We start from the raw sequence: 23878 nt of genomic DNA on the forward strand, positions 1-23878 counted from the left end.
CACCCTCTCTCTCCCAGTCACAACCCTCAACTCACCTGAAGCCTCAATCTCAAACATCATCCTTGACACTGGGCAGATCTCTCTTGCGACATGATCCATCTGCTGAAAAATTGTTGTTCTTGAGAGCTGAGCAATAAGAACCACTTCTCTCCGCTGCTCACCTTGGCTGCTGGTATCCTGAGTGACTTCCTAAAAAGAAAGACAAAGAACAGTGCTGTAACACACTCACCATACACACTTCTGCTGCAGAGACAAATGGGGCCTCACCTGCTCGGGGCAACCCCCTCAACGGGATGGGGCCCTCTGGCACAGATTTAATCCATCTCAATCTGAAAAAAAAGGTAGGACAAGAGTCAAACTGTTGCAGGATAACTCAGGAGCTCCAGATATCCTGCGTCCATCTACAAATCCCACCTAGAGTCCAACTACACCCCACATTACACATTCCAAGTCCCCGGGCCCTCTCCTATCGCACCAGGCTGTGCGGCAGGGCAGAGCAGCTCCGGCACATACGTGTCCTGACACCCGTGACACAGGACAGGCAGGACAGGACAAACAAAGCACACAACACACAGACAGAAATCTACCGGCAAAGAAAATGGTCGCAAGGACTGATAGAATGCAAAAGGACATGACCGAGTTGAAACTGATGGTGAGCTGATGAAGCTCAGAGAACCTTGGAGGAAGAAGGTAACTGAAGGATTTATTCCAAGAACAGCAAAACCGGATGCCTAAGAATCCTATGGTCGGAATCCTCTGCCTGCCCTCACATTCTTACAAGTCCTAATCCACCATAATGGATCCAGGTGGGGCATAGCTGTCCGGACAGCTCAGAACAAGACCTGACAAGACACCTGACTGGATGCTTCCAAAGAGAGAAGAGAGTCTGATGCCTGTCTGAGCTCCCCAGTGCAAAGTTCTGTGGCCAGGCTGCCAGGCCAGGGAATGCAGAGATCACAGATGCTAACAAGGATGCCAGGGTTTCTGACAGGCCCCCCTAAGGTAAAAGACATGGGATACACAAACAACACTTAATGCACAACAGACAAGTGACACGAGACACACCGGGACTGCTCTGCCCTGCACACCGCAGCACTGGGATCAAAAGTGAGACGTGGCTTCTATGGGGCCTAAGGGGCCACTTCATGAACACCCCCCACCTCCAAATCGGACTCAAAAACCCCTCCCAGTAATTCCCAAACCAGCACCATGCCTTCATCCCCTCTGTGGGTCACAGCCCTCTACTTATCTCTCAGACATCTGGGGATGCCAGTCCGTCTCAGGTGCATAGAAAGGCCACCTCGTCAGCTGGGAAGGTCCTGCTGGCACCGGGCTGGTGTCTCTCAGACAGCTAGATTAAAGAGAACCAAACATCAGAGCCTGACCTTGGCACCGCATCGGCCAAAACCCCACCACTCTGCTACTCACCGCGCTCCTAAGAAGGCCCGGCACCTCCTAACCCTGACCCTCTGCCACACCTGGAACGCATCTGCACCTGAAAGAAAGTTAGAACATATGTCAAACACCACCAGGGTAACTCACAAGCTGCAAACACCTTATGTCAATCTAGGAAGAGCATCTAGAGCCCAAGTACAGCCCACATTACAAATTCCAACTCCCCATGGTTTGTCCTACTGAAGCACGCCATGCAGCAGGGCAGAACAGCTCCGGCACAAATACCTGCAGACACCCGTGACACAGAACGTGACCAACAGGGGGACGTGAAACACGACACATCATGCTTGTGGTGAGGGCATCGAGGGAAGAGGGCAAAAGGGACCCCAAAGACACACTAGGGAACACGGCACACCGGACAACACGACGCACACCGGAGCTGTTCTGCACTGCCCGCCTGAAAGCTGCCATCAAAAGTGGAGCCTCTCCCTTTAGCTGTCCTAAGAGGCCCTTGGACAAGATTGCCTTTCCCTCTGCTCATTTTTAAATCTGCCCCAAGAACTCCCAACCCACTATTCACTCATCTCCAGGCCGTGGCCCCCAACTTATCTTTTGGATGATCGGTGACGTGGATCCACGTTGCACCTGAAATGAGTCTGCCTCCGAGGGCCTCATGAGCGCCTATGAGCCTCTTGGTCAGCTACAAGAAAGTAAACCGAAACCAAAGTGTGAGTCCAGAGTTATGCGGGCCAAATCCCTGCAAGGCAGCTACTTGCCCTTTCCTGAGTGTGCCTGGCTCCCTCAGGCTCCAGCTTCATCCTGATTCCAAGGCTGTGGCCTTCATTAGGGGTGGCACCAGGGTAAGACAAACGCAAAGTTAAATGGCATTGCTGTGAGTGCAGTGGATGACCTTGTGTGCTGCGAGACATGGGAATGCCTCTGCTAGGCTTCTGAACAGCCTTGTGTGACGGGGCCCTCAAATAAACAAATAAACACCCTTTCTCACCCTGCTGCCTGCAAACCCCCTCCCAAGAACTCCTAACTGGATACCTGATCACCCTCTCTCTCCCAGTCACAACCCTCAACTCACCTGAAGCCTCAATCTCAAACATCATCCTTGACACTGGGCAGATCTCTCTTGCGACATGATCCATCTGCTGAAAAATTGTTGTTCTTGAGAGCTGAGCAATAAGAACCACTTCTCTCCGCTGCTCACCTTGGCTGCTGGTATCCAGAGTGACTTCCTAAAAAGAAAGACAAAGAACAGTGCTGTAACACACTCACCATACACACTTCTCCTGCAGAGACAAATGGGGCCTCACCTGCTCGGGGCAACCCCCTCAACGGGATGGGGCCCTCTGGCACAGATTTAATCCATCTCAATCTGGAAAAAAAGGTAGGACAAGAGTCAAACTGTTGCAGGACAACTGAGGAGCTCCAGATATCCTGCGTCCATCTACAAATCCCACCTAGAGTCCAACTACACCCCACATTACACATTCCAAGTCCCCGGGCCCTCTCCTATCGCACCAGACTGTGCGGCAGGGCAGAGCAGCTCCGGCACATACGTGTCCTGACACCCGTGACACAGGTCAGGCAGGACATGACAAACAAAGCACACAACACACAGACAGAAATCTACCGGCAAAGAAAATGGTCGCAAGGACTGATAGAATGCAAAAGGACATGACCGAGTTGAAACTGATGGTGAGCTGATGAAGCTCAGAGAACCCTGGAGGAAGAAGGTAACTGAAGGATTTATTCCAAGAACAGCAAAACCGGATGCCTAAGAATCCTATGGTCGGAATCCTCTGCCTGCCCTCACATTCTTACAAGTCCTAATCCACCATAATGGATCCAGGTGGGGCATAGCTGTCCGGACAGCTCAGAACAAGACCTGACAAGACACCTGACTGGATGCTTCCAAAGAGAGAAGAGAGTCTGATGCCTGTCTGAGCTCCCCAGTGCAAAGTTCTGTGGCCAGGCTGCCAGGCCAGGGAATGCAGAGATCACAGATGCTAACAAGGATGCCAGGGTTTCTGACAGGCCCCCCTAAGGTAAAAGACATGGGATACACAAACAACACTTAATGCACAACAGACAAGTGACACGAGACACACCGGGACTGCTCTGCCCTGCACACCGCAGCACTGGGATCAAAAGTGAGACGTGGCTTCTATGGGGCCTAAGGGGCCACTTCATGAACACCCCCCACCTCCAAATCGGACTCAAAAACCCCTCCCAGTAATTCCCAAACCAGCACCATGCCTTCATCCCCTCTGTGGGTCACAGCCCTCTACTTATCTCTCAGACATCTGGGGATGCCAGTCCGTCTCAGGTGCATAGAAAGGCCACCTCGTCAGCTGGGAAGGTCCTGCTGGCACCGGGCTGGTGTCTCTCAGACAACTAGATTAAAGAGAACCAAACATCAGAGCCTGACCTTGGCACCGCATCGGCCAAAACCCCACCACTCTGCTACTCACCGCGCTCCTAAGAAGGCCCGGCACCTCCTAACCCTGACCCTCTGCCACACCTGGAACGCATCTGCACCTGAAAGAAAGTTAGAACATATGTCAAACACCACCAGGGTAACTCACAAGCTGCAAACACCTTATGTCAATCTAGGAAGAGCATCTAGAGCCCAAGTACAGCCCACATTACAAATTCCAACTCCCCATGGTTTGTCCTACTGAAGCACGCCATGCAGCAGGGCAGAACAGCTCCGGCACAAATACCTGCAGACACCCGTGACACAGAACGTGACCAACAGGGGGACGTGAAACACGACACATCATGCTTGTGGTGAGGGCATCGAGGGAAGAGGGCAAAAGGGACCCCAAAGACACACTAGGGAACACGGCACACCGGACAACACGACGCACACCGGAGCTGTTCTGCACTGCCCGCCTGAAAGCTGCCATCAAAAGTGGAGCCTCTCCCTTTAGCTGTCCTAAGAGGCCCTTGGACAAGATTGCCTTTCCCTCTGCTCATTTTTAAATCTGCCCCAAGAACTCCCAACCCACTATTCACTCATCTCCAGGCCGTGGCCCCCAACTTATCTTTTGGATGATCGGTGACGTGGATCCACGTTGCACCTGAAATGAGTCTGCCTCCGAGGGCCTCATGAGCGCCTATGAGCCTCTTGGTCAGCTACAAGAAAGTAAACCGAAACCAAAGTGTGAGTCCAGAGTTATGCGGGCCAAATCCCTGCAAGGCAGCTACTTGCCCTTTCCTGAGTGTGCCTGGCTCCCTCAGGCTCCAGCTTCATCCTGATTCCAAGGCTGTGGCCTGCATTAGGGGTGGTACCTGGGTAAGAGAAAGGCAAAGCTAAATGGCATTGCTGTGAGTACAGTGGATGACCTTGTGTGCTGCGAGACATGGGAATGCCTCTGCTAGGCTTCTGAACAGCCTTGTGTGACGGGGCCCTCAAATAAACAAATAAACACCCTTTCTCACCCTGCTGCCTGCAAACCCCCTCCCAAGAACTCCTAACTGGATACCTGATCACCCTCTCTCTCCCAGTCACAACCCTCAACTCACCTGAAGCCTCAATCTCAAACATCATCCTTGACACTGGGCAGATCTCTCTTGCGACATGATCCATCTGCTGAAAAATTGTTGTTCTTGAGAGCTGAGCAATAAGAACCACTTCTCTCCGCTGCTCACCTTGGCTGCTGGTATCCAGAGTGACTTCCTAAAAAGAAAGACAAAGAACAGTGCTGTAACACACTCACCATACACACTTCTCCTGCAGAGACAAATGGGGCCTCACCTGCTCGGGGCAACCCCCTCAACGGGATGGGGCCCTCTGGCACAGATTTAATCCATCTCAATCTGGAAAAAAAGGTAGGACAAGAGTCAAACTGTTGCAGGACAACTGAGGAGCTCCAGATATCCTGCGTCCATCTACAAATCCCACCTAGAGTCCAACTACACCCCACATTACACATTCCAAGTCCCCGGGCCCTCTCCTATCGCACCAGACTGTGCGGCAGGGCAGAGCAGCTCCGGCACATACGTGTCCTGACACCCGTGACACAGGACAGGCAGGACAGGACAGGACAGACAACGGGGACACAACAGGAACAGAAATCTCTTGGCAAGGAAAATGGCTGCAAGGACTGAGAGAATGCAAAAGGAGAAGACTGAGTTCAAACTGACAGTCAGCTGATGAGGCTCAGAGAACCCGGGAAGAAGAAGATGCTAACTGAAGGATTTATTCCAAGAACAGCAAAGATCGATGCCTAGGAATCCTATGCTCGGAATCCTCTGCCTGTCCTCACATTCTAACAAGTCCTAATCCACCATAATGGATCCAGGTGGGGCACAGCTGTCCGGACAGCTCAGAACAAGACCTGACAAGACACCTGACTGGATGCTTCCAAAGAGAGAAGAGAGTCTGATGCCTGTCTGAGCTCCCCAGTGCAAAGTTCTGTGGCCAGGCTGCCAGGCCAGGGAATGCAGAGATCACAGATGCTAACAAGGATGCCAGGGTTTCTGACAGGCCCCCCTAAGGTAAAAGACATGGGATACACAAACAACACTTAATGCACAACAGACAAGTGACACGAGACACACCGGGACTGCTCTGCCCTGCACACCGCAGCACTGGGATCAAAAGTGAGACGTGGCTTCTATGGGGCCTAAGGGGCCACTTCATGAACACCCCCCACCTCCAAATCGGACTCAAAAACCCCTCCCAGTAATTCCCAAACCAGCACCATGCCTTCATCCCCTCTGTGGGTCACAGCCCTCTACTTATCTCTCAGACATCTGGGGATGCCAGTCCGTCTCAGGTGCATAGAAAGGCCACCTCGTCAGCTGGGAAGGTCCTGCTGGCACCGGGCTGGTGTCTCTCAGACAGCTAGATTAAAGAGAACCAAACATCAGAGCCTGACCTTGGCACCGCATCGGCCAAAACCCCACCACTCTGCTACTCACCGCGCTCCTAAGAAGGCCCGGCACCTCCTAACCCTGACCCTCTGCCACACCTGGAACGCATCTGCACCTGAAAGAAAGTTAGAACATATGTCAAACACCACCAGGGTAACTCACAAGCTGCAAACACCTTATGTCAATCTAGGAAGAGCATCTAGAGCCCAAGTACAGCCCACATTACAAATTCCAACTCCCCATGGTTTGTCCTACTGAAGCACGCCATGCAGCAGGGCAGAACAGCTCCGGCACAAATACCTGCAGACACCCGTGACACAGAACGTGACCAACAGGGGGACGTGAAACACGACACATCATGCTTGTGGTGAGGGCATCGAGGGAAGAGGGCAAAAGGGACCCCAAAGACACACTAGGGAACACGGCACACCGGACAACACGACGCACACCGGAGCTGTTCTGCACTGCCCGCCTGAAAGCTGCCATCAAAAGTGGAGCCTCTCCCTTTAGCTGTCCTAAGAGGCCCTTGGACAAGATTGCCTTTCCCTCTGCTCATTTTTAAATCTGCCCCAAGAACTCCCAACCCACTATTCACTCATCTCCAGGCCGTGGCCCCCAACTTATCTTTTGGATGATCGGTGACGTGGATCCACGTTGCACCTGAAATGAGTCTGCCTCCGAGGGCCTCATGAGCGCCTATGAGCCTCTTGGTCAGCTACAAGAAAGTAAACCGAAACCAAAGTGTGAGTCCAGAGTTATGCGGGCCAAATCCCTGCAAGGCAGCTACTTGCCCTTTCCTGAGTGTGCCTGGCTCCCTCAGGCTCCAGCTTCATCCTGATTCCAAGGCTATGGCCTGCATTAGGGGTGGTACCTGGGTAAGAGAAAGGCAAAGCTAAATGGCATTGCTGTGAGTACAGTGGATGACCTTGTGTGCTGCGAGACATGGGAATGCCTCTGCTAGGCTTCTGAACAGCCTTGTGTGACGGGGCCCTCAAATAAACAAATAAACACCCTTTCTCACCCTGCTGCCTGCAAACCCCCTCCCAAGAACTCCTAACTGGATACCTGATCACCCTCTCTCTCCCAGTCACAACCCTCAACTCACCTGAAGCCTCAATCTCAAACATCATCCTTGACACTGGGCAGATCTCTCTTGCGACATGATCCATCTGCTGAAAAATTGTTGTTCTTGAGAGCTGAGCAATAAGAACCACTTCTCTCCGCTGCTCACCTTGGCTGCTGGTATCCAGAGTGACTTCCTAAAAAGAAAGACAAAGAACAGTGCTGTAACACACTCACCATACACACTTCTCCTGCAGAGACAAATGGGGCCTCACCTGCTCGGGGCAACCCCCTCAACGGGATGGGGCCCTCTGGCACAGATTTAATCCATCTCAATCTGGAAAAAAAGGTAGGACAAGAGTCAAACTGTTGCAGGACAACTGAGGAGCTCCAGATATCCTGCGTCCATCTACAAATCCCACCTAGAGTCCAACTACACCCCACATTACACATTCCAAGTCCCCGGGCCCTCTCCTATCGCACCAGGCTGTGCGGCAGGGCAGAGCAGCTCCGGCACATACGTGTCCTGACACCCGTGACACAGGACAGGCAGGACAGGACAAACAAAGCACACAACACACAGACAGAAATCTACCGGCAAAGAAAATGGTCGCAAGGACTGATAGAATGCAAAAGGACATGACCGAGTTGAAACTGATGGTGAGCTGATGAAGCTCAGAGAACCCTGGAGGAAGAAGGTAACTGAAGGATTTATTCCAAGAACAGCAAAACCGGATGCCTAAGAATCCTATGGTCGGAATCCTCTGCCTGCCCTCACATTCTTACAAGTCCTAATCCACCATAATGGATCCAGGTGGGGCATAGCTGTCCGGACAGCTCAGAACAAGACCTGACAAGACACCTGACTGGATGCTTCCAAAGAGAGAAGAGAGTCTGATGCCTGTCTGAGCTCCCCAGTGCAAAGTTCTGTGGCCAGGCTGCCAGGCCAGGGAATGCAGAGATCACAGATGCTAACAAGGATGCCAGGGTTTCTGACAGGCCCCCCTAAGGTAAAAGACATGGGATACACAAACAACACTTAATGCACAACAGACAAGTGACACGAGACACACCGGGACTGCTCTGCCCTGCACACCGCAGCACTGGGATCAAAAGTGAGACGTGGCTTCTATGGGGCCTAAGGGGCCACTTCATGAACACCCCCCACCTCCAAATCGGACTCAAAAACCCCTCCCAGTAATTCCCAAACCAGCACCATGCCTTCATCCCCTCTGTGGGTCACAGCCCTCTACTTATCTCTCAGACATCTGGGGATGCCAGTCCGTCTCAGGTGCATAGAAAGGCCACCTCGTCAGCTGGGAAGGTCCTGCTGGCACCGGGCTGGTGTCTCTCAGACAGCTAGATTAAAGAGAACCAAACATCAGAGCCTGACCTTGGCACCGCATCGGCCAAAACCCCACCACTCTGCTACTCACCGCGCTCCTAAGAAGGCCCGGCACCTCCTAACCCTGACCCTCTGCCACACCTGGAACGCATCTGCACCTGAAAGAAAGTTAGAACATATGTCAAACACCACCAGGGTAACTCACAAGCTGCAAACACCTTATGTCAATCTAGGAAGAGCATCTAGAGCCCAAGTACAGCCCACATTACAAATTCCAACTCCCCATGGTTTGTCCTACTGAAGCACGCCATGCAGCAGGGCAGAACAGCTCCGGCACAAATACCTGCAGACACCCGTGACACAGAACGTGACCAACAGGGGGACGTGAAACACGACACATCATGCTTGTGGTGAGGGCATCGAGGGAAGAGGGCAAAAGGGACCCCAAAGACACACTAGGGAACACGGCACACCGGACAACACGACGCACACCGGAGCTGTTCTGCACTGCCCGCCTGAAAGCTGCCATCAAAAGTGGAGCCTCTCCCTTTAGCTGTCCTAAGAGGCCCTTGGACAAGATTGCCTTTCCCTCTGCTCATTTTTAAATCTGCCCCAAGAACTCCCAACCCACTATTCACTCATCTCCAGGCCGTGGCCCCCAACTTATCTTTTGGATGATCGGTGACGTGGATCCACGTTGCACCTGAAATGAGTCTGCCTCCGAGGGCCTCATGAGCGCCTATGAGCCTCTTGGTCAGCTACAAGAAAGTAAACCGAAACCAAAGTGTGAGTCCAGAGTTATGCGGGCCAAATCCCTGCAAGGCAGCTACTTGCCCTTTCCTGAGTGTGCCTGGCTCCCTCAGGCTCCAGCTTCATCCTGATTCCAAGGCTGTGGCCTTCATTAGGGGTGGCACCAGGGTAAGACAAACGCAAAGTTAAATGGCATTGCTGTGAGTGCAGTGGATGACCTTGTGTGCTGCGAGACATGGGAATGCCTCTGCTAGGCTTCTGAACAGCCTTGTGTGACGGGGCCCTCAAATAAACAAATAAACACCCTTTCTCACCCTGCTGCCTGCAAACCCCCTCCCAAGAACTCCTAACTGGATACCTGATCACCCTCTCTCTCCCAGTCACAACCCTCAACTCACCTGAAGCCTCAATCTCAAACATCATCCTTGACACTGGGCAGATCTCTCTTGCGACATGATCCATCTGCTGAAAAATTGTTGTTCTTGAGAGCTGAGCAATAAGAACCACTTCTCTCCGCTGCTCACCTTGGCTGCTGGTATCCAGAGTGACTTCCTAAAAAGAAAGACAAAGAACAGTGCTGTAACACACTCACCATACACACTTCTCCTGCAGAGACAAATGGGGCCTCACCTGCTCGGGGCAACCCCCTCAACGGGATGGGGCCCTCTGGCACAGATTTAATCCATCTCAATCTGAAAAAAAAGGTAGGACAAGAGTCAAACTGTTGCAGGATAACTGAGGAGCTCCAGTTATGATGTGTCCATCTACAAATCCCACCTAGAGTCCAACTACACCCCACATTACACATTCCAAGTCCCCGGGCCCTCTCCTATCGCACCAGGCTGTGCGGCAGGGCAGAGCAGCTCCGGCACATACGTGTCCTGACACCCGTGACACAGGACAGGCAGGACAGGACAGGACAGACAACGGGGACACAACAGGAACAGAAATCTCTTGGCAAGGAAAATGGCTGCAGGGACTGAGTGAATGCAAAAGGAGATGACTGAGTTCAAACTGACGGTCAGCTGATGAGGCTCAGAGAACCCTGGAGGAAGAAGATGCTAACTGAAGGATTTATTCCAAGAACAGCAAAGATCGATGCCTAGGAATCCTATGCTCAGAATCCTCTGCCTGCCCTCACATTCTTACAAGTCCTAATCCACCAAAATGGAGCCAGGTGGGGCATAGCTGTCCGGACAGCTCAGAACAAGACCTGACAAGACACCTGACTGGATGCTTCCAAAGAGAGAACATTTGACCGGGGAGCTCAGACATGTATCAGAATCGCATCTATGGCCCGGGTGCCAGGCCAAGGAATGCAGAAATCACAGATGCTAACAAGGATGCCAGGGTTTCTGACAGGCCCCTCTAAGGTAAAAGACGACATACACAAACAACACATAATGCACATCAGAGAAAGGACACGAGACACACCGGGACTGCTCTGCCCTGCGCTCCTCAGCACTGGGATCAAAAATGAGACTTGGCTTTTATGGGGCCTAAGGGGCCACTTCATGAACACCCCCCACCTCCAAATCGGACTCAAAAACCCCTCCCAGTAATTCCCAAACCAGCACCATGCCTTCATCCCCTCTGTGGGTCATAGCCCTCTACTTATCTCTCAGACATCTGGGGATGCCAGTCTGTGTCAGGTGCAAAGAAAGGCCACCTCATCAGCTGGGAAGGTCCTGCTGGCACCGGGGCTGGTGTCTCTCAGGTGTCAGCTACAATAAAGAAAACCAAAACCAAAGTGTGAGTCCAGAGTTATGCGGGCCAAATCCCAGCAAGGCAGCTACTTGCCCTTTCCTGAGCGTGCCTGGCTCCCTCAGGCTCCAGCTTCATCCTGATTCCAAGGCTGTGGCCTGCATTAGGGGTGGCACCTGGGTAAGAGAAAGGCAAAGTTAAATGGCATTGCTGTGAGTGCAGTGGATGACCTTGTGTGCTGTAAGACACGGGAATGCCTCTGCTAGGCTTCTGAACAGCCTTGTGTGGGGGGGCCCTCAAATAAACAAATAAACACCCTTTCTCACCCTGCTGCCTGCAAACCTCCCTCCATCCACAATAACTCCTAACTGGACACCTGCTCACCCTCCCTCTCCCCATCACAATCCTCAACTCATCAGAAGCCTCAGTCTCAAACATCATCTTGCACACTGGGCAGATCCCTCTTAAGACATCATGAATCTGCTGAAAATTTGTTGTGCTTGACACAGCTTGGTATTTCAGGGAGTCTCACTCCTCAATTAAAAAAAAAAAAAAAAAAAAAAAAAAAAAAAAAAAAAAAAAAAAAAAACCAGAGCAAAACCAAAAATTACAAAGGCACCTTACCACCCCTAGACACAAAACCCAAAATCACAAACCTAAATATTCCCTGTGTTCTATGCTGTTTTCTTCACAGAATCTTCCAAGCCTCTGTCCTTTAGATGGCCAGAAACACCTGCTGAAAACAAACTGAGACGAGCTGAAAGAGCCTCTTCGCTGAAATGGGAGGAGAGCTCTTACCCCAGCACATCCCAGAGAGGGAATGAAGGCCCTCGGCCACGGCTGGGGTTAATAGCCCCTGATGGTGCCCCGCCTCTCGTTCCCATGGCACCCAGGAAAAGGGAGGGGGCGAATCCCACCAAGCCCTCAGAGCAGCTGCAGCTGTTTGGCTCTGACTCAGATTCAAGGGGAGTAAAGGGCTTGTTATAGAAGCAAGTTCTTCAGAAAAATAGCAGTACTTTATTTTTTGCTACAATTATTGGAGCAGAAGAACAGAAAACTGGCAAGATATAAAACTTCGTGGTAAGGTTACTTAGCTGGATAAATTGGGTAATTGAGTAATTTGCTGTTACCTTATATAATTATTCTGTGTTTAACAAAAGCCATCTAATAAATTCACACCCAAAACTCCAGCAGCCCAGCTGGCCCTACCAAATCTCTATGTTTATGCATACAGTAAACAAAACCAAAATCCCAGTAATACCTATCAGAAGTCTATGAAAGAAACCTATTGAAATTAATCCTACCTCAAATACAAAACAACCCATCCAAAGTTAGCTTCACTCAAAAAACAATTTACACAGAGATAATAACACCAAGAAATAAAACAACACACCATATACCACCAATGAATATAACAGTGAAGAAAAAAAAAACCACTTTTTTTTTTTTGTTTTGTTTTTTAAACTAACTTCTTTTATTAGCTAGAACAAAAGATTTTGCCAGGACTGTAACAACAACAACTTCTTCTTCTGAAATGTCCCTTCTTCTTCCCAAATTCCTTAAAACTTCTGAATTTACATCCAAGCAAAAAGCAAAATTCGTGCACTTGTGCATTCGATGCTCCTGTCAGATTCTCTGTTTCCCTCCACATCTTCTTACACTTTCAGTCTTCACGCTGTCCTGCCTTGATGAGTTTGACGGAAGAATTGGTAAACGTTAAGAGAGGATTTCCCTGCCTCCCTCCCCAAAGCTGGTTTCCTTAGTGCATTTCACTCAATCCCAAGCCGGCAACGATGCACGCTCACCTCAAGGCTCACAGCTGCTCGGCTAAACTCGGCTGTAATCGGCTAAACTCGGGTATTGTCGGCTGCATTCGGCTGTACTCGCCTCTTCGGCTCGGCTCGGCTCGCTTCGGCCGAACTCGGAGCCGCTCAGTGCACTCGGCGCGGCTCGGCTCGCTTCGGCCGAACTCGGAGCCGCTCTCTGCGCGGCTCGGCTCGCTTCGGCAGAACTCGGAGCCGCTCAGTGCACTCGGCGCGGCTCGGCTCGCCTCGTTTCGGCCGAACTCGGAGCCGCTCTGTACGTTCGGCGCGGCTCGGCTCGCCTCGCTTCGGCCGAACTCGGAGCCTCTCAGTGCGCTCGACGCGACTCCGCTCGGCTCCCTGACGGCGTGCAAGCGGCGCCGCCTCACGTTAAACTCGCCCGGCTCGGGGCTCTCCTGCTGCCGCGTCCCGCGGGCGGCCCGGCCATCGCACGGACACGATCGGGAGCGCGGGGTGGCACAGGAGCTCTTTGGGCTGTGACCGCACTCGCGCTAATTAGCGCGCACGAGAGCAGCGGGCTCGGTTCGGCTGAGCTCGGCTCCGTTCAGGCAGCCTCGCAAGCCTGGCCTCGGTTCGTCCGAGGCCGTCAGGTTCGGCCGGTCTCGCCTTGGTTCGGCTGAGCTCGTTCCATTCGGCCGAAGGCGGCGTCGTTCGTTCGTGTTTTTATAAATATCTTTCTATATTGACTGTATATTTCTATATTTAGATTTATATTTCTATAATACTTCTTTTATTCAAAATAAAACCCCCATCTCTAGCCAAATAAATACAAAAAACCACCTTCTTTCAAACGATATTGAAATATTTTTATACTTAGTATAATTATATGCACATTTATAGTTATAGTTTCTTTTGATGCAGCGTATTATTAATTACATATAATATACATAAAATTCTAGAAATGGATTTAAATTATTATTTATGTATCATATCTACTGCTACAACTAATTTTTCCTTGTTTTTAAACTTTTTATATACATATATATATATCTGTATTTATTTATGATATATTCCTATACTTACATTTCTACCTTCATATTATTTGTATTTATAATTTTTATAATCAAAACCCTGCCTATTGACAAATAAAAAAAGCCTGCTTTATGTAACGATTTTAAAAAATATTTTCATATTTATAATTTTCATATTTATATTTATAATTTATTCTATATTACATGAGAACACACCTGCTCCTGCACCCCAGTGGGGCTCCCTCTCCTGGGGACCTTGGGGTGCCCCAACGGCATCAGAGCCGCGAGTCTTCACCCCCTTCTCCTCTATTTAGAAACTACACTACAACTCTATTCTGGAAACAAAGACATTACCTAAATCCTCTCCCCATGTCCCAGACAGATAGATATTCAGTTATTAGTTGGCTGGGCAGCAGTTTCTTAAATAGAATGATAAACAAGACGTGAACATTTTAGCTACAAGCAAATAGGCAAATCTGAACAAGGTACTGATGGCCAGCCACTGAAGTTATTTTGAAGCAATTTTTTAAACAATAAAATACTGATACCACAAAAATAAAGCAAAAAGCTAACTACTGGCTAAGAAAAAATTAACTTTTGACAGCAACAACATTCCAACTACACAGGCTTTTTCCCGATGTCATACTTTATAACTACCTCTCTTGGGAATTCTCATCACGTATCCCAAAAGGAATAAATACCTTAGAGCATCCTAAAGCAAAAAGTAGCACACAGCTACATGAGCTCCTCACACTCCCGAGAGGCCAGCACAGCGTGCACTGAGTCAGCAATGAATTCTGCTCAGTGAAGGTCTGCAAACAAAGGTTCAACTGATGAACTGAACTGATTTTAAAGGGAGGTTTTCTAAGCACTGAAGCACAACAAAGAACAAGCAACAACAATTCTTAAAAAAATCTGCAAGTTTTATTTAGCATATATGGGACTGATTTCCACGCTGTGGCTTCTCACTTTGATTTGTCTGTAGGTTCAGGAAGATGACAATGCACACTCTGCCTTCCCTGAGCCCCCCACAGCAGCTGAGCGCTGCTCCGTGTGCTCAGATCATCAGGAACTGGATTACACGTGCCGGGATGGACTGGAACTGCTCTGCTGCAGATTCAGGAGACGATGGCAGAAAGGGGCTGGCCGAGGCGTCGTCCCAATTCCATTTCTGTGTGACGAGAAGCGGTTTGTTCCCAACAGCTGCAACAATCCCCAGCTCGCTTCCATGGTGAGTACCGATGGCACACAAATGGCAGCCCGAGGAAATCGTGTTCTGGCCTCTAAGTGCTTGGGACAGGGTCTGATTTTTTGTTTTGTACTTGTATGAAGATTAGTACAACAGGGCTCTGATGGATGACATGGCAACACAGAATTAAAAACTCCTCGATAGGATTACATCGACTTCTAGGAAAAGACAAAAGCTTAGGACCCTTCTGAAATCTACTTTTAATCCAAAGCACGGGGATTGTCAGCATGCTGCACCTTCCAGCTTTTCAAAGCAGCTTCCCTCTGAAGACCAGGAAACATTGATTTCTACAGAAACAACGGGCAACCCCCAGGCTAATCTCAGCACTACTGTTTAATAGGGGACCTGCCAGCGTGCCAGTCCAGCACCAAGTGTGCTTTACTTCAGTCTAACATCCCCACAAAATTCTTCTCACAACTTCCAACCCTGAAATCTTATTTTCCCCTAAAGCTTCTCTTCATTAGCAATTTCCAAGTAACATGGTATTTTTACAACATTCAAAAATGTCATGCTGGACTGTGCTAGAGAGTAATCTGCAAATATAAGCTTAGCAAAGTTTGAATTGACTTGTCCAGAGAAAAAAACTACAAGTGAACACCTACACCTGCCTACAAAGAGCTAACAAGCCCCTGGCAGCTGCCAGCATCAAAGCACAGCGGATGTCTCTAATACAGGGTAAGGATAACAATATCACCTTCTGTTCTCTCCAGCTTCTTTTCCCTGCAGTCGTATTTTGCTTCTTATGATTTTTTTAGTCCCCGTATCTTCTTGGACAGCACCGAGCCCGACGACAAGGACACGAGAGTCTTTCCCTGCCGGGCGGAGAGAACCAGGAAAACAGTTAAAATAAGAACAGGGCAGTTTGAAATTCATACTTGCAACGAGAAGCAGCGCCTAACCAACAGAACAAAAGTAAACCAAGCATGACACCTCCCTGGGGACAGAAGACTCACAAACTCTCCAGGATTTACAATTCTAGCCACCAACCCCTTCAGGACAGCAGCCAAGTGTCCCCTGGGGTGGTGCTGCACCAAAGAACCATCTGAGAGGTTCCAAAGAGTGAAATGCACAATATTTTGCAAAGACAAAAAATCTTGCAAAATAACAAAAATACAATAGATGTAAACTACAGGGCAAGAGTACAAGTGTTACCTTTGGGAGCTGGAACCATCCAGGTGAGCACCTGATAACTGGATCCTCACCAGAGTTTGAACCCTTCAGGACACAGAAGGGTTTTCCCCAGGAATTTCACAGACTGAGTTTTGACAGAAGCACGCTCGCCGGATCCTCAGAAACGTCGCCCATTCTCCAGGCGTCTGGAGAGAACTGCAAATGGCTCTCACGTAGTTGGAGCTGGTTCTGTAAGGTCTCAGGGTGAATTTCACCAGATGCAACCAAATTGGGCAACTCCCAGTGGGACAGAAGGAACCCAAAGCTTGGGTAAGCAGAGCTGCAGCAAATACTGAGGAAACAAACATAACAGCGTAAAAAATAATAAACCATCCTTTTTTTTCTCTTGCTTTTGTTTTTTTTTTCTTATTCAGATCAGCATAGCAATTAAAGAGAAGGTGAAAAACTCACCATTACTGAACATTTCATCACCTGTAAGCTGAGCATCCTTAGCATAGGGGACTCCAAAGTTAAAATTCACCGATCCCTGGGAAATGAAACCAAATATCGTATGGTAAACAATCAAACAGCAGACATAAAAATTTGTTTCCTCTAAGGACTTTCAGGGACGTATGTATCTTTGCATTACACATTAGAACATACACTTTATACCATCACCTAATACATAATAATTTACCTTTAAATTTTGATAGTATAGCATGAATTTTTAACTTAAACTGGTGATCTATTATTATTCAGTTGGTGCCTAAAGTTATTTCTGCTGTCACGTTCAAAAAAACATGAATTTTTTTTACTGGAATGAGCAATTGATTTCAAAGTCATCACAAGCCCACCAAAACACAAAGCTGGGTTCACTGGACGGGTCTGTGAGCTAGAAGTAGTTAGGCTTGTACTTCCCTCTTGTTCTTCCAGAACCAATAAATGCTGTCAACAAAACCAGGATCTTTAGCCCACTGCTGTGAAAGATTCTACAAGGATGATGGTTTGATTTGTGTTTAGAAGTTTTGATTTGAAATGGCCAGTCCAATGGATAAAGACAGTTTAAGTAGTATTACATTACTATTGTTATTATTTCTATTATGATTTTTACTAGTACTACTGCTATTATTATCACCTGCTACTGGAAGAAACAAACCAGTAGTACCTATACTTAATTACTTTTATTTCCAGAAAATAATAAAGAAAAAGAACCAAACCAAAAAAAGTCACTTCCTACCTTTTATATCAAGGGATGAAAAATTTCTCTTGGGCTCTTCTCCAATTGATCAAGACTCATAGCACTGAAAGGCAAACAAAACAGTGCTTTACAGAAGGCCAAGTGCACGTTTCAAGGCTGAACCACCAACTGACTGCAGTGACAGCACTTACAACGTGAATCGTTCCCAGAGCCTCTGTTCAATGGAATGTTCTGTGGAACTGCCATTTCTTTCCCAAAACACTAACTTCCAACACTTCCTAAACTTATCTTGTATTTTAAAACCACAGAAGTTAGTGAGACTCTGTGCGGAGGTCAGCTTTAAATTTATTTCCTTCTAAAGCACAGAGCTCTGTTCCATCACCCTTCCCTTCGGCTCTACACTGGATCATGGTGAGCATTTGAGGAGTGCTCAAGAACCAATTCGATTTCTCTCTTTTTCTAGTTCTCTCTACTCTTAAATAATGCAAGACAAGTCAAATGAAAAATGACAAGTTCAGCATCAAAGTCACACTTTTTCCCTTTGTCTGCTCAAGAACAGGCTCTAAATCCACTTATTGCTGCCTTCAACGATTAAGACTTGCAAAACCATTTTGACATGTTTTACAGCTTCATCATAAAACCCACAGAACGCAAGCTCTGAATTACAGGAAAAGGTAATTCACAGGCAAATATCTAAAGGGATCACTTACTTTTAAATACATACCTTGATAGAGATCGCACTGAGAACGTTTCTGTGGGACTCTAAGGGAGACATATTTTCTGAGTATCCTGTAAACAAGAAAAGCTACGATATATTACAAGACATCCCCACTTTTTCTACATATTCAAATAGGATTTTTAATAAAAACAATTCAGTTAAAAAAGAAGGAAGAAAATCAAGGTAATTTTACTCAGCTATATTTACTCCCGATTTAGAGGGGAAAAAAAAGTCACGGGTGCTGCAAAGAAAAAAAAAGTGAACCATAAACGCTTACAGTAGAATTTTAAAACAAGCGCTTGCATAAAAGAATCTTATGGAACGTGAAGTAGAAAAAAAAGTGAAACCACTATCAGACCTGCCTGTTTTCTCACCATTGTACAAGAAAATCCTAAAAGCATTATAAAGTCGCTGCCTGAAACCGGTCATGGGATGTAACCAAGAACAATTTAGGCATTTGCTAATTTAGACAGAAACCTTTTCTGGATGCAAGTGTCAAATCACAAGTTTTGTCTTTCAGAAGCTCGACAATGCTGGAAAACATTTTCCCCAGGGCTCGGGAGGGCAGGGGCGGAAGGGGGGGTGGCTTTGCAGCTCGCACCTGTGCCATCCGAAGCACACAGCCCGCCCGCTCCCTGCGCTGGGCATTCTCCCGGCCATCTCTGGCTTTACCGCCCAGCGCCGCTCCATCCGCTGTCACGGCACAAAGAGCCACGAGCACTAACGCAGGCAGCAGCCCCGTCATGCCGGCGATACCGCAGCGCTCCCTGCTCGCAGCGCCCAACACGCGGCGGAGCCGCCTCCGCCCGCAGCACCGGCAGCAGCCCGAGGGAGACGGCTGCAGCTCGGGGGCTCCTCCGGCGCCTCCGCCAGCCCGAGGGCAGCCGCCCCACCGGGACCGCGGCAGCGCCCGGCGCCGCTCGCCCGGGGCGGCTCCTGCAGCTCCCGGCCCGCGGCAGCAAAGCACCGCCGCGCCCTCCGCCATCGGCGGGCGGCAGCGCCCGCGCCCCCGGCACCGCTGAGGGAGGCCGAGGAACCGGGCGGACGCTCCTTCCGCGCTGCTCAGCTCCGTGCGGGCGGCCAGACGGAGGCTGCGCCCCTCCAGCGTCGCCGTCCCGCGCGGGAGAGGCGCCGGCAGCTGCGCGCGCACAGCCCCGCGCGGCCGCCTGGCACGCCAGCCACTCATGTGCCGCGTCGGCCGTTGCGTCACACGCCGCGCCGGCAGCACGGCCTGCCGGGAGTTGGAGTCTCGGGCTGACAGCCACGGCTCCGTCCCCCGCCACCGGGAGCTGCAGTCCCTCCTGGGCATCAAACGGGTCCTTCGCCCCAGGGCGGGGAAGGACCTGAGGCAGCACCGCTCCTCCCGAATGCCCTCTCTTTTTCCCTCCAACTCTTTTTACTTTTTTCACTCTGTTTTTCACCACTTCCCTTCCCTTTTCCTTTTCCTTTTCCTTCCCTTCCCTTCCCTTCCCTTCCCTTCCCCTTTCTTGTATTTCTAATCTTGGTTTACCTTTCCACCTTTAGAATAAAAAAGCAGCAGTAGAAACTTTCAGGCTACCCGAGAGTAAAAAAAAAAAACTCCAAAACGAAAATGATTTAAAGAAAACTATTTATTCCCTGGGAGCCTGAAATTTTCTACTGCTGCACGTGACATAGAGCTTTTATTCCTTCTTATAGATAGTTGATATTTTATATATATTTATCGTTTATATTGATGTATTATATTAATAACTATATATAATATGCACCTTATTCAAAAAATATACGGGAAATATTTTTCAAATTATTTACCACATCTACTGCTACAACTTATTTTTCCTTATATTTCTAATTTTTATATAAATCTTTAATGTGTTTATGATATATTTCTATACTTATATTTCTACCTTTATATTATTTGTATTTGTAATTTTTACACGAAAACCCCTGCTTTGGCAAAGAAAAAACAAAACCATCCATTATTTTAAACTACCTAAATGGTTTTTTATATTTATATTTATCATAATATACAACAAATGATAGATATAGATAGATAGATAGATAGATCACATCCGTATTTATATCTATTTTATATCCATTTCCTATAATATTTTTCATAAAATATATGCAGTATTACTTGTATTATATATTGTATCAATTTATGTTATTTTACATTTACAATTTAATATTAATTTTTAATCTGTCTGCATATAGTTGCAATACATTTATATATTTGTATTTTTGTTTGGGTTGTATTTACATTTATATTCTCTATTCATATATCTAAAAACATACACAATACTCTACTAAAATTAGAATAACTTATTGTAACATATCATGACTTATGTTACATGTTAAATTTTAAAAATTGACCGAATATATAAAAATAAAATTGGCTCATTCCCATTGCTACACATCTATTTCTTTTGTTTCAATATAGTTAGAGTCATAATTGCATATTTAAAATCCAATTCCTAAATGAAATGACGAAACAAACAGCATCAAATTCCCACCAACGTCTTCCAAAAACATCAAGATACCTCCAACAGCCAAACAAGTGTCAGCGAAAAAACAAAGAACACTCTTTTCAATAACAATTCTCATCAGGACAGAAAAATGGAACCAAAATAAAAGGAAATCCTCTAGAAACACACACAGCAAATTACAAAAAGTACTAAAAAAAAGTCAAACCAATCTACTAAACTCAAGCCAGTGCCACTCACCCTGAACGACGTTACTAAAAAAAAACCCAACAAAATTCTACCTCTACACTAACTCAAGGAATAAACAATCCTCTGTAAAAATAACTTTAAAACCTGAACTAATTAACAAAATGGAAAAACATCTCAACCACTAAAAGCTAAGAAATTAACTACCCAAATAAATAAATACTTTAAAAACCCACCATATAAATACCCATGTTCCCAAAAAAACCCCTGATAAACAATACTCAAATACATTAAAAGACAACAACAACAACAACAACAAGAAAATAAAGAAACCAACAACAAGAATAATACCAAAAACGAGATAAACTTAAATCTGCAACCAAAAAATTATTCCCAACTGAATAAACCCATAGTGCCTCAAGCTATCAAAATAAAAATACCACCTAGAAACAAACACAAAGACTAAAGACAAACGTAACCACAAACAATGTCCCCCAAATTACCCGTAACCATAAAACATACACTACAATCAAATAAACCAAACAAATAAAAGCCCTGGAAGACGATAAACACACATGCAATTATCAAGATTAAAAACCCGCTGTTATGAACGACAGGACGCTACCTCAAGCCCCCCAAAACAAACACTACACACTCACGCTAATAAAAGCCACCGCTAGAGAATTAAAATCTGAACCGCTGCTTCGCGCTACGACCCGTAAAAACCATTGCGCGCCCTTCTAAACATAATACCCGGAAAAAAAAAAAATAAAATCCGACTACAAAACTCAATCCAAAACAAACCATTATCATCCCTACCGGCACCGAGAACCGTGCCCACTCAGGAAGAACACCGTATCCCTTAGCGGACACCCGCTGCAAACCGAACCCAGCGATGCCATCAACGCCTCCAAAGCGCCTCCGAGCCACGGCACCGCCGAACTTGGAGCGGCCGAACCCCGCGCTCGCTGCCGGCCCCGGACGGAGCGCGGCTCCCGGCAGGAAAGCGGCTCCTGCGGCGGCTGCTCCGGCACGCGGGGCCGGCGCCGTCCCGGGGAGCCCCGCCCGCTGCCCCTGCCCGGCGGGGCCGGCACCGGGCCCGGGGCTACCGGCGGCGCCCGAGCCCCGCGCCCGGAGCGGACGGAGCGGCCGGCACCGCCCGGGCCGGCGCAGCAGCGCCCGCGCCGCCTCTGCCGCCCTTGGCCGGCCCGGCCCGGCTCCGCTCGGCTCCGCACGGCTCGCACCGGCGCGGCTCCGCCACTGCCGCCCTCGGCCGGCCCGGCCGCGCCGAATCCCCCGTGCGCCCCGGCAGCTGCCCGGGCCGTGCCAGCAGCGCTCCCGAGCGGGAACGTTCCGGGCCGGGCCGCGGGCACGGGCAGCGCCCTCCAATGCAGCGGCACAGCCCCATTGCAGCCCTGCAAACGCTGCCGGAGCTGCGGCTTCCCGCAAGCCAGCCCCGAAACCTACGCCGCAGGCGGGTTCACCTCACTTCAACAAGGGCAAAGAAATGTGTTCTCCCCTCCAATTTCACCCCCTAGGAGAGCAGAAAAGAAGGGGCGCTCCCCAAATGAAAGCCTTCGACTGATGGGAAAGGGCGATTTCGAAGGGCAATTTCTCCATTCAAACCCTTCAAAAGGAGGGACACAAGGGCTGCCCCCTCCATTTAAACCCGAGGGTGGTGAAAATGGGGTGGCTGCCTTCAAATCAAACCCAGAATACCACAAGAATACTTTTCCCATTCCCCTTAGAATAGAACGCAGGGATTCCCTGTCACCTCCGGGATACCCCTAACAGCCTGGAAAAGGCAGCTTTTCCTGCAATCAACACCCTTAAGACCACAAGTCAAGAGGGATCCCCTCAGGTCAAACGCAGACAATAAAAGAAGAGGAGCTGCTTCCTTCTCCTTAATTCCTTTTGTCTTCATAAGCTCCATTTTTGTTCCTGGGGAACCGGGGAGGGACTGGCAAGATGAAATTGCAAAGGGGAAGGAGAAAATTCCCCGCTCCGAACCCACACGGGCTCACCTGTTGGGCTGCTGCTCCCCGGCACAAAGATTCGTCCCTCGGCGCCTCCTTTAAGCGATGCTCCACGTACCCAAGCGCGGATCCAGGTGTTGCCCCCGACCCTGTGGGAAGCTCTCGCAGTCCTTCCATGAGACAGCGCCGGGAGCGCCCCATAAACCCCTCCACTCAGCAGCTCCATGCAAAAGGGAGCTGAGGCAAAGCCTCCCCCTAAAACAGCCTCGCCCCGGCAGGAGCCGGCCCCTCATCATCCTCACACTCACACCTGGGCTGCTCTGAGCCCCCATCATCCTCACACTCACACCTGGGCTGCTCCGAGTCCCCATCATCCTCACACTCACACCAGGGCTGCTCCGAGCCCCCATCACCCTCACACTCACACCTGGGCTGCTCCGAGCCCCCATCATATATTTTTCATATTTATATTCGCATTTATATTTAGAATTTATATTACTGTATAATAAAAATTATATTATATATTGCATCTCTTCATGTTACTTGCATAGATTTCTATTTCTATTCATAGTTTGGTATTATATCTTTATATCTCTATATATTTATGATATATTTCTGTATGTCGATTTACATTTCTATAGTACTTATATTATTTAAAATAAAACCCCTGCCTCTAACAAAATAAAAAGCAAAGACACCCCTTTATTTAAAACACATTTGAAAGTTTAAAAATAATTTTGTTTGTCATAATTCTATTCACATCTATATTTGTAATTTTCATTTGTTATATTTATAGATATTATATATATTGGAGAGAATACCTTTTTATATAATAATAGGTATATTCTTTTGACACAATAGATTTCTTTTACTTATATTTATATGTATTAAATATTTATTGATATCGACATACATATATCGTATATTTGGATTTCTAGTTTTATATTTTTTATGAAATCTCCAGCCCATACCCCAACAAAAGCCAAACAATCCCCAATTTATTTAAACTATATTTAAACATAAATCCTGTCACGGC

At 48.2% G+C, this 23878-nt stretch overlaps 1 long non-coding RNA gene across 5 annotated transcripts; it reads right to left on the bottom strand.

Moving 5' to 3' along the window:
• Window positions 1–14845: 14845 nt before the first annotated feature.
• LOC134418139 (uncharacterized) lies at window positions 14846–23031 on the bottom strand. 5 transcript variants are annotated; one of them, XR_010027724.1, is made up of 7 exons: window positions 22891–23031; window positions 18225–18289; window positions 17540–17603; window positions 16774–16849; window positions 16345–16654; window positions 15887–16004; window positions 14846–15292 (listed from the first exon to the last, which is right to left on the bottom strand). It is a non-coding gene; the product is annotated as an uncharacterized LOC134418139 (long non-coding RNA). The 5 variants fall into 5 exon arrangements; XR_010027723.1 differs by lacking the exon at window positions 22891–23031 and adding an exon at window positions 21686–21802; XR_010027725.1 differs by lacking the exon at window positions 22891–23031 and adding an exon at window positions 18820–19111 and having other exon boundaries at window positions 16395–16654.
• Window positions 23032–23878: the final 847 nt, after the last annotated feature.

Source organism: Melospiza melodia, chromosome 5 (assembly GCF_035770615.1).
Source record: "Melospiza melodia melodia isolate bMelMel2 chromosome 5, bMelMel2.pri, whole genome shotgun sequence".
Lineage (NCBI taxonomy): Eukaryota > Metazoa > Chordata > Aves > Passeriformes > Passerellidae > Melospiza > Melospiza melodia.